We start from the raw sequence: 11,873 nt of genomic DNA, 5'->3' as shown, positions 1-11,873 counted from the left end.
TGAACTTAACGGGTAGGTACTACCCGAATTTAAACTTATAAAACGCTAATATGAAGAAAAAGCTTTTATAAATGAGTTCATATTATGCTACGAAATACTATTAACTACTCTTAATATTCTGTATGATTAACTTATTCCATTTGACTATTTTGAAGGAAATGGCACCGACTACTCGACACACCGTGAATATGAATGAAGAGGAATTCCGTACTTTTCTAGCTTCAAACATAGCCGCAGTACAGGCTGCGCTACATACCAACAATAACCTTGGATCTAGCAGTACAGGAAATCGTGTAGGATGCATCTACAAAGAATTCACTGCCTGCAAACCTTTGGAATTTGATGGAACTGAAGGACCGATCGGATTAAAACGGTGGATCGAGAAGGTCGAATCGGTGTTTGCCATAAGTAAGTGTACTGAAGAGGACAAAGTGAAGTACGCTACGCATACCTTCACAGGTTCTGCGTTAACATGGTGGAATACCTATCTAGAGCAAGTGGGACAAGACGATGCGTACGCACTACCATGGTCAGCATTCAAGCACTTGATGAACGAGAAGTACCGTCCCAGAACCGAGGTCAATAAGCTCAAGACAGAACTTAGAGGGTTACGAACCCAAGGATTTGATATTACCACGTATGAAAGAAGATTCACAGAATTGTGCCTATTGTGTCCTGGAGCATTCGAAGATGAGGAAGAGAAGATCGACGTGTTTGTGAAAGGATTACCGGAAAGAATCCAAGAAGATATAAGTTCACACGAGCCCGCATCCATACAACAGGCATATAGAATGGCTCACAAACTAGTGAACCAGATTGAAGAAAGAATTAAAGAACAGACTGCTGAAGAGGCCAATGTGAAGCAAGTCAAAAGAAAGTGGGAGGAAAACGGTGATAAGAATCACCAATACAACAACAACAGCAATTACAACAATAATCGCAACAATTATCCCAACAATCGCAACATCAATCGCAACTACAACAAACGGCCCAACAACAACAACAACAACAACAACAACAACAACAACAACAACAACAACAACAACAACAACAACAACAACAACAACAACAGCAACTACAACAATCATATCAACAATAATAATAACCGCAACAACAACAACAATCAGAAGCAGCTATGCCAAAGGTGTGAAAAGTATCACACGGGGTTCTACACCGAATTTTGCAACAAGTGTAAAAGAAATGGTCATAGCGCGGCGAAGTGTGAGGTCTACGGACCAGGAGTTAATAGAACGAAAGGAACAAATGGTGTCGGAACAAGTAATGGCGGAGCAAGTAGTGTCGGAGCAAGTTATGCCAATGTAGTTTGTTATAAATGTGGAAAACCGGGCCACATTATTAGAAATTGCCCGAACCAGGAGAACATGAATGGACAAGGCCGCGGAAGAGTTTTCAATATTAATGCGGCAGAGGCACAGGAAGACCCGGAGCTTGTTACGGGTACGTTTCTTATTGACAATAAATCTGCTTACGTTTTATTTGATTCGGGTGCGGATAGAAGCTATATGAGTAGAGATTTTTGTGCTAAATTAAGTTGTCCATTGACGCCTTTGGATAGTAAATTTTTACTCGAATTAGCAAATGGTAAATTAATTTCAGCAGATAATATATGTCGGAATCGAGAAATTAAACTGGTTAGCGAAACATTTAAGATTGATTTGATACCAGTAGAGTTAGGGAGTTTTGATGTGATAATTGGTATGGACTGGTTGAAAGAAGTGAAAGCAGAGATCGTTTGTTACAAAAATGCAATTCGCATTATACGAGAAAAAGGAAAACCCTTAATGGTGTACGGAGAAAAGGGCAACATGAAGCTACATCTTATTAGTAATTTGAAGGCACAAAAACTAATAAGAAAAGGTTGCTATGCTGTTCTAGCACACGTCGAGAAAGTACAAACTGAAGAAAAGAGCATCAATGATGTTCCCATTACAAAAGAATTTCCCGATGTATTTCCGAAAGAATTACCGGGATTACCCCCACATCGATCCGTTGAATTTCAAATAGATCTTGTACCAGGAGCTGCACCAATAGCTCGTGCTCCTTACAGACTTGCACCCAGCGAGATGAAAGAACTGCAAAGCCAATTACAAGAACTTTTAGAGCGTGGTTTCATTCGACCAAGCACATCACCGTGGGGAGCTCCTGTTTTGTTTGTCAAGAAGAAAGATGGTACATTCAGGTTGTGTATCGACTACCGAGAGTTGAACAAACTTACCATCAAGAACCGCTACCCACTACCGAGAATCGACAACTTATTTGATCAACTACAAGGGTCGTCTGTTTATTCAAAGATTGACTTACGTTCCGGGTATCATCAAATGCGGGTGAAAGAAGATGATATTCCAAAGACTGCTTTCAGAACACGTTACGGTCATTACGAGTTTATGGTCATGCCGTTTGGTTTAACTAATGCACCAGCTGTGTTCATGGACCTTATGAACCGAGTGTGTGGACCATACCTTGACAAGTTTGTCATTGTTTTCATTGATGACATACTTATTTACTCAAAGAATGACCAAGAACACGGTGAACATTTGAGAAAGGTGTTAGAAGTATTGAGGAAGGAAGAATTGTACGCTAAGTTTTCAAAGTGTGCATTTTGGTTGGAAGAAGTTCAATTCCTCGGTCACATAGTGAACAAAGAAGGTATTAAGGTGGATCTGGCAAAGATAGAAACCGTTGAAAAGTGGGAAACCCCGAAAACTCCGAAACACAAACGCCAGTTTTTAGGACTAGCTGGTTACTACAGAAGGTTCATCCAAGACTTTTCCAGAATAGCAAAACCCTTGACTGCATTAAAGCATAAAGGGAAGAAATTTGAATGGAATGATGAACAAGAGAAAGCGTTTTAGTTATTGAAGAAAAAGCTAACTACGGCACCTATATTGTCATTGCCTGAAGGGAATGATGATTTTGTGATTTATTGTGATGCATCAAAGCAAGGTCTCGGTTGTGTATTAATGCAACGAACGAAGGTGATTGCTTATGCGTCTAGACAATTGAAGATTCACGAACAAAATTATATGACGCATGATTTGGAATTAGGCGCGGTTGTTTTTGCATTAAAGACTTGGAGGCACTACTTATATGGGGTCAAAAGTATTATATATACCGACCACAAAAGTCTTCAACACATATTTAATCAGAAACAACTGAATATGAGGCAGCGTAGGTGGATTGAATTATTGAATGATTACGACTTTGAGATTCGTTACCACCCGGGGAAGGCAAATGTGGTAGCCGATGCCTTGAGCAGGAAGGACAGAGAACCCATTCGAGTAAAATCTATGAATATAATGATTCATAATAACCTTACTACTCAAATAAAGGAGGCGCAACAAGGAGTTTTAAAAAAGGGAAATTTAAAGGATGAAATACCCAAAGGATCGGAGAAGCATCTTAATATTCAGGAAGATGGAACCCGGTATAGGGCTGAAAGGATTTGGGTACCAAAATTTGGAGATATGAGAGAAATGGTACTTAGAGAACTCATAAAACCAGATACTCAATACATCCTGGAATGGGGAAGATGTACAAGGATCTCAAGAAACATTTTTGGTGGCCGGGTATGAAAGCCGATGTTGCTAAATACGTAGGAGAATGTTTGACGTGTTCTAAGGTCAAAGCTGAGCATCAGAAACCATCAGGTCTACTTCAACAACCTGAAATCCCGGAATGGAAATGGGAAAACATTACCATGGATTTCATCACTAAATTGCCAAGGACTGCAAGTGGTTTTGATACTATTTGGGTAATAGTTGATCGTCTCACCAAATCAGCACATTTCCTGCCAATAAGAGAAGATGACAAGATGGAGAAGTTAGCACCACTGTATTTGAAGGAAGTCGTCTCCAGACATGGAATACCAATCTCTATTATCTCCGATAGGGATGGCAGATTTATTTCAAGATTCTGGCAGACATTACAGCAAGCATTAGGAACTCGTCTAGACATGAGTACTGCCTATCATCCACAAACTGATGGGCAGAGCGAAAGGACGATACAAACGCTTGAAGACATGCTACGAGCATGTGTTATTGATTTCGGAAACAGTTGGGATCGACATCTACCGTTAGCAGAATTTTCCTACAACAACAGCTACCATTCAAGCATTGAGATGGTGCCGTTTGAAGCACTTTATGGTAGAAAGTGCAGGTCTCCGATTTGTTGGAGTGAAGTGGGGGATAGACAGATTACGGGTCCGGAGATTATACAAGAAACTACCGAGAAGATCATCCAAATTCAACAACGGTTGAAAACCGCCCAAAGTCGACAAAAGAGCTACGCTGACATTAAAAGAAAACATATAGAATTTGAAATTGGAGAGATGGTCATGCTTAAAGTTGCACCTTGGAAAGGCGTTGTTCGATTTGGTAAACGAGGGAAATTAAATCCAAGGTATATTGGACCATTCAAGATTATTGATCGTGTCGGACCAGTAGCTTACCGACTTGAGTTACCTCAACAACTCGCTGCTGTACATAACACTTTCCACGTCTCGAATTTGAAGAAATGTTTTGCGAAAGAAGATCTCACTATTCTGTTAGATGAAATCCAAATCAACGAAAAACTTCAATTCATCGAAGAACCCGTCGAAATAATGGATCGTGAGGTTAAAAGACTTAAGCAAAACAAGATACCAATTGTTAAGGTTCGATGGAATACTCGTAGAGGACCCGAGTTCACCTGGGAGCGTGAAGATCAGATGAAGAAGAAATACCCGCATCTATTTCCAGAAGATTCGTCAACACCTTCAACAGCTTAAAATTTCGGGACGAAATTTATTTAACGGGTAGGTACTGTAGTGACCCGAACTTTTCCATGTTTATATATATTAATTGAGATTGATATTTACTTGATTAAATATTTCCAACATGTTAAGCAATCAAACTTGTTAAGACTTGATTAATTGAAATATGTTTCATATAGACAATTGACCACCCAAGTTGACCGGTGATTCACGAACGTTAAAACTTGTAAAAACTATATGATGACATATATATGGATATATATATAGTTAACATGATACTATGATAAGTAAACATATCATTAAGTATATTAACAATGAACTACATATGTAAAAACAAGACTATTAACTTAATGATTTTTAAACGAGACATATATGTAACGATTATCGTTGTAAAGACATTTAATGTATATATATCATAGTAAGAGATATTAATACATGATAATATCATGTTAATATAATAATTTAAAATCTTATTTGATATTATAAACTGATGTTTTGCGAGGTGTATATAAAATAGTTATTAATTTTAGCAGAAAACACTATTAAATACGATACAATTTTACACAAGATATTTATTTATTTATAGAATGGATATACTTAAACCTTGCTACAACACTTATAGGCAGTGTACCTAATCGTAAAGTAGTGTAGTTTTTAGTAAGTCCGGTTCGTTCCACAGGGAAATCTTTAAACAAAGCTCAACGCTATATTAGTTTACTTTTATAAAAATACAAACATATATATAAGTAATATTATTATTATAAAGGGGGGTTTTTACCGTTTAATGACCGGTTTGTCGATTTTAAGACTTTAGTCGCAGTTAAAACCTAATGTAAAATATAAAATAAATACAAGACTTAAATTAAAGCGTAAAGTAAATAACGATAATGAAATTGCGAATAATAAAAGTGCGATAAAATAAACTTGCGATAATTAAAAAGTACGATAATTAAAAGTGCGATTAAATAACAATAAATAAAAGTGCGATAATTAGAAGTGCAATTAAATATAAAATAAAGGAAATTAAATATGAAATAAAAGAATTATGCTTATTTAAACTTCCGTAATTATGATGTTTAACGTGTTGATTTTAGTTTTATGCCCATGGGTTAATTGTCCTTTGTCCTGGATTATTTAATATGTCCGTCTGGTTTTTGTCCATAACAGTCCATCAGTCATAAATATAAAGTGCGAGTGTCCTCGTCAAATTATTATTATACCCGAAGTTAAATCTTCCAACTAATTGGGGATTCGAATTGTAACAAGGTTTTAATACTTTGTTTAATGAATACACCAGGTTATCGACTGCGTGTAAACCAAGGTTTTACTACTTTGTTAACAATTACACCAATTACCCTTGAATGTAATTTCACCCCTGTTTTAATTATTCTAGTGGCTATTAATTCATTCCCGTGTCCGGTTAAATGAACGATTATTCGTACATATAAATACCCCGCCCATCGTGTCCGATCGAGTGTATACGGTAATTTATAGGGACGCCCAATTGTAAATCTTTATATTAACATTAACAAACTTTCATTTAGTTAAACAAATATAAAGCCCATTAATAGCCCATAGTCTAATTTCCACAAGTGTCGTTCTTTTGTCCAAACCCCAATTATGGTATAAAGCCCAATTACCCAATTTTAGTAATTAGCCCAACATCATGATTACTTCGTTTTAAATAAGCATAATAATAACTTAGCTACGAGACATTAATGTAAAAAGGTTGAACATAACTTACAATGATTTAAAAATAGCGTAGCGTTACACGGACAGAATTTCGACTTACACCCTTACAACATTCGCTAACATACCCTTATTATTAGAATTAAAATTAAAATTAAAATATAAATTATATATATATATATATATATAAATTTTACGTATGATAAGAGAAGAAAAAGATGATGATTTTTTGATCAGAATTCGGTTTGCTTTATAGGCAGAGTTGATTTTTGGGGCTCCGCGACTCGCGACCCTTTTGGCCTTCACACTCCGCGAGTCGCGGAGATAGAAATTACAGCTCACATCTTTTGGAGTCTTTCTTGCCGACGGATTTTATATATAAATATAAAATATAAATAATTAATATAATTATTTATATATTATATTATATTCTTGTGCATAGTAGACTTGTAATTTTTAGTCCGTTGCGTCGAGCGTTGAGAGTTGACTCTGGTCCCGGTTCCGAATTTTCGAACGTCCTTGCGTACAATTTTATATTTTGTACTTTGCGTTTTGAATCTTGTACTCTTGTAATTTCGAGACGTTTCTTATCAATAATTTGAACCTCTTTGATTGTCTTTTGTTCTTTTGAGCTTTTTGGTCGTTTGCGTCTTCAATTCGTCGAATCTGTCTTTTGTCTTCACCTTTTATTATTTAAACGAATATCACTTGTAAATAGAACAATTGCAACTAAAAGCTTGTCTTTCTTGAGGAATAATGCTATGAAATATATGTTCGTTTTTAGCATTATCAAATATTCCCACACTTGAGCGTTGCTTGTCCTCAAGCAATATTGTCTTGAAATACTAGAATCACTTCTTTATTCTTCACACTTTGTACATCAGTGATTTCTATATGGCAGTATAAACAATGGTAGTAACGATATGGTTTACAGTCCCACATGACTATAAAAAATTAGATCCATTAAGGAAATTGGATCTTTATGAAAACATTTGATCTAAATTAAATATAGTTTTTTACCCTAGATAAGTTTTCCGGAATAACCCTTTACCGGTGTTTGCAAAATATTTTTGTGGGTTTGGTGGGTTTTAGATTTGAAAATTTTAGCTCAAAACTTGCAGTTTTGTGTCACCCACTTGCTAACCTTGTATTAGGAAAGCAACACGTCCAGTTTACTTGTTCCGTATATTACCTTTCGGCAAACTACCGTCCGGTTGTAAAGGAAAGCGTTGAACAAGCAACTGTTAAGGCAATGTCCCGTGACATGCTTTTGATTATGGTCTATAACGTGTCGGACGCAATTACTATCCTTGGTAGGAGCAATAGTAAAGCTCACCCTTATAATTTTTCGGTCTGGCACAAGGTCCTGTCTTTGACCACTATGCAACCACCGTTCTTACGGTTGACACCCGATTTAGTTCAGGTGACCTAATGAATTCCAGGTGAATTCCTAGGATTTTACGTTCAATGGTAATGAACGTATTGAAAATAGGGCTTTCAGAAAACAAATCGGTTTGTAATTTTGATCAAAATATTTTCTCGTTTAAGCTCGAGTTTAGATATCATTGAATTCCATGAGTTTGTAATTCTCAATCTTTAAGGTCAATCTCTAGGATTGAGTAATATCAGTCTTAAAAGCTGATTTTTAATCTTTAAGGAGATTATCCTTTCTGGGGATCTGATTCATTAGTCTTATCAAGCTAATTTGCACGGTGCCCCCCCCATTGTACGAGATAAATCCTTCTCATGGTTAGGATAAATCTGACCACTTGGCGACCCTGTTTAATGCTGAGGTCCGTGGATTTCCTGCTGATTTTAGTGATGACTTTTCTAGATTTTTCGTCAACCTACAGCTGGTCTGGACGACAACTTCATGACCTAAATCAAGAAGCGCGTGTCTTTTTCGGAAGACTTTACTTCCTTTTAATGATGGAATTGATTCATCATGTAGATCCATCTCTTCTTTTCTTTCATCGGGTAAAACAGTTTAGTTTAGTCCAAAGCAAAAGTATTTTCAGTTATTTGTTACAGATATATGTGACATATGTTTAAAATAACTTGGTAAATTTTCCCACACTTGGCTTTTTATTTTTCTTTTTATCGTCCTCTATTCCATTTTAAATGAATTTTAACATTTTGGTTTGTTTCTCAATTTATGTCCTTTCCGAGGTAACAATAATTTCGGTGTTAAAACCTAGTTTTATCGTTCATAAATATGTATAAACATGATTTTGAATTCATTTAATTGAAAATTTTGAAAAATTTTACTAGAATTGGGTAGTCAGTATATAAGACTAGGGCTGTTCTTTTTTGTCAGAGAGCACTAGATTCTAATACAACTACTGCTTTACTAGTATTTTTAATGGTAACCAAGTGTATAAAGTAAAAAATTTTAAAATCCGAAAGAATTTAACCCCTTCCCACACTTAAGATCTTGCAATGCCCTCATTTGCAAGAAATTAGTAACAATTTAAATTATTGAGGGTGATTTGTGTGAAAATGATTAAATTTTTACCAAAGTTTCCAAATATATTGGCGTTTGTTTGCTGAATGATAAATGGTGCATATCATTTGTTCATTCCGTCTTGTTGTTATTTCACATATATTTTGCATCTTGTCGTCAAAATTAGTTGCTTTTGCTGAACTTAATGCCAGTCTTTGAAAATGCGTTGTTTTACCCTGTTGTGTACATAAGATAAACTGCAAACATATATACATATTTTTGAAGTTTGGTATATTACCCCACATTCAAAAATTATTAAAATCTAAGAATAAAAGTTGGATAATTATAAAAATGATTACAATATTAACAAAAGTATTAAATGTATTAATAATTACAAATTACAAAATAAAAAAATAATAAGTAAACTAAGGATGATATTGGTACCAATAGGGGTTCCAGGCATAACCATAAGTGCTATAGAATGCTTCGGCAGGGTCATACGTAGGATATGGTGGCTGCATCTCTATAGACCAAGGAGGGAAGATGGGTTTTGGTGTAGGAATATAGTTTCTACCTATATGTTGGCAATGAGCTATGATCTGGTTCTGATGAACTTGCCAATCTTCAAATGCTCTCTGTCTAGCATTTTCGTATTCCTGAGAAGCTATAAACCTATGCATTTCTTGCATCTCATTCCCCCCTCCTACATTACCTTGTTGCTGGTTTCTCTCCACCTGTGGATGTCTACCATGGTATCGTACTGCGGCGTTATTTCGCCTCTTCAAAACTTTCGCACCATGGTATACATTTAAACCTATAGTATCGCGGGGTTCCGGCTCTTCTAGTAATAATCCCCCCCGACTTATATCCACACCGAGATATTCACCAATCAAAGTAATAAAAATACCACCTCCTATTATGCTATGTGGTCGCATCCCCCGAACCATAGCTGATAAATAATAACCCACACAATATGGTATACTTACAGCGCTTTGTGGGTCTCGAATACACATATGGTAAAACAAATCCTGTTCATTTACTTTTTCTTTGTTCTTACCCCTTTGTGTAATCGAATTAGCTAAAAACCTATGTATCACTCTTAATTCGGCTCTATCTATATCCAAATAAGAGTAATTTCCCCCTTTGAAACGGTGATGGCTTGTCATTTGACTCCACACACCGTGTGTATCAAAATTCTCATCTATCTTTCTACCGTTTAGTATCAATCCTCTACAATCGGCAGACGCTAACTCCTCAGGCGTATATATACGTAAAGCCTGAGCCATGTCCAGTAAAGACATGTGGCGCATCGAACCGCCTAACAAAAATCTAATAAAAGAACGATCGGTTAAACTAGCTACCCGATCATTCAACTCTATACTACATAACAATTCTTCACACCATACTTTATATACAGGTCTACGTATGGTGAATAAACATATCCAGTCATTAAAAGAAGAATTACCATACCTCTGTACAAGTAATTCCCTAATTGGCCCGGCCAATTCTACAGCTTCTAAGGGTCCCCATTCTATGACCCTCGGTACCTCAACAACCTTAGAATGAAGAGTATGCAAACCCCTTTGATATTTTGGATAATCTATCCAAAGTCTGTCAAATCTCAGGTTCGGGTGCAACTCTTCCAAGTGCATATCAGAAAAGGTCATGACTGGATGAGGTATATCCTGCTTGTAGTAGTTATCCACCTCCTGTTGTTCCAAATTCTCAGCAGGAGCATTGCGGGCTTGGGATGAAGATTCACCCCTTTCATTCTGCAAAACACATCAAACACAATTTTTGTGCATCCAAATATGCATTAGTGTCAGCAAAATCATCAATCAAAATAATTACAATGACATTATCAATTTATATCAAACTTAAGCTTATTTTCACATTTTTATCAAATCTACACTTTTTCAAATAAGCATATTCGAAAATTTTTGCCAAGTTCATAAGCATTCAACTCAAATAACATGTCAAAATAATCATTACTAGCAATTAAACAAGTCTCAAATGGCATTATCTTTCAAAAATCAAGTTCATGAATTTTAGACTTGAAAAAGTCCACTTTAATTCTCAAAATCATGTTTAGGCTCAAAGTTTGGATCATTTAACTACCTAGACATGTTACACTACTCAATTTAGCAACAATTCATGACAAAAATCGGCCATAACCTGTTTATATCAAAAAGCCCCAAATTTGCTCAAGAACACAAACCCTAGATTACTCAAAATTTGAAGTTTAAGGCTTCTAATCATGTTAAACAGCATCAATCTAGGTTATACAAGCATAATAGATAAACAATTTAAGCTTAATTACACTAAAAAGCATCAAAATCAAATTGGGGAAAAAATAGCTCAAGAACACCAAATTTCGGATTAAATGGTGTTTAAGTGTAGAAATTTACCGTTTTTCTTGAGTAATTCTTAGATAGCATCCTTCTCAACATGATTTTAGCAAAAGATTTGGTGATTAACGGTTAAAAATTGTGATTTTGGGGGGTTTTTTTCGTGTTTTTGCGGAGTGTTTTTCGCAGGTTTTTATTGTTTTGGGGTTGGGACTGATCTGTTCCAGCTCTTTATTTTTTTCTGATTTTTCATCCCTCCGCGAGTCGCGGTGAAACACCCTTTAAACTCCGCGACTCGCGGAGTTTGTTTTTTTTTTTTTTATAATCATTAACATTTGAAAACAATTAAGAAATTAATTTTAAAATTTTGTTTCCCTTGTTATTTAGGACGAGGTCGTTTCGAATCGATGTCCTAGTCCGTCCTTCGACAAAATTTTAAAATTTGTCTTTTTGTAGCGATTGTTTTAAAAGCTAAGATTTTTTGGTTTTTTCAATGTTTTTGGCATACTTTAATTCAATAAGATTAAAAATAATGATAATAAAAGTTCTCGTCCCTCCCTCGGGTAAAGCAATTTCGGTTCAAAGACCTAGTCTTCAACTTACGACGAATTTTAAAAATCAT

This window comes from Rutidosis leptorrhynchoides, chromosome 9 (genome assembly GCF_046630445.1).
Source record: "Rutidosis leptorrhynchoides isolate AG116_Rl617_1_P2 chromosome 9, CSIRO_AGI_Rlap_v1, whole genome shotgun sequence".
Taxonomy (NCBI): Eukaryota; Viridiplantae; Streptophyta; class Magnoliopsida; order Asterales; family Asteraceae; genus Rutidosis; species Rutidosis leptorrhynchoides.
The sequence above is the reverse complement of the archived record's forward strand: the minus strand, read 5'-3'. Positions refer to the sequence as shown.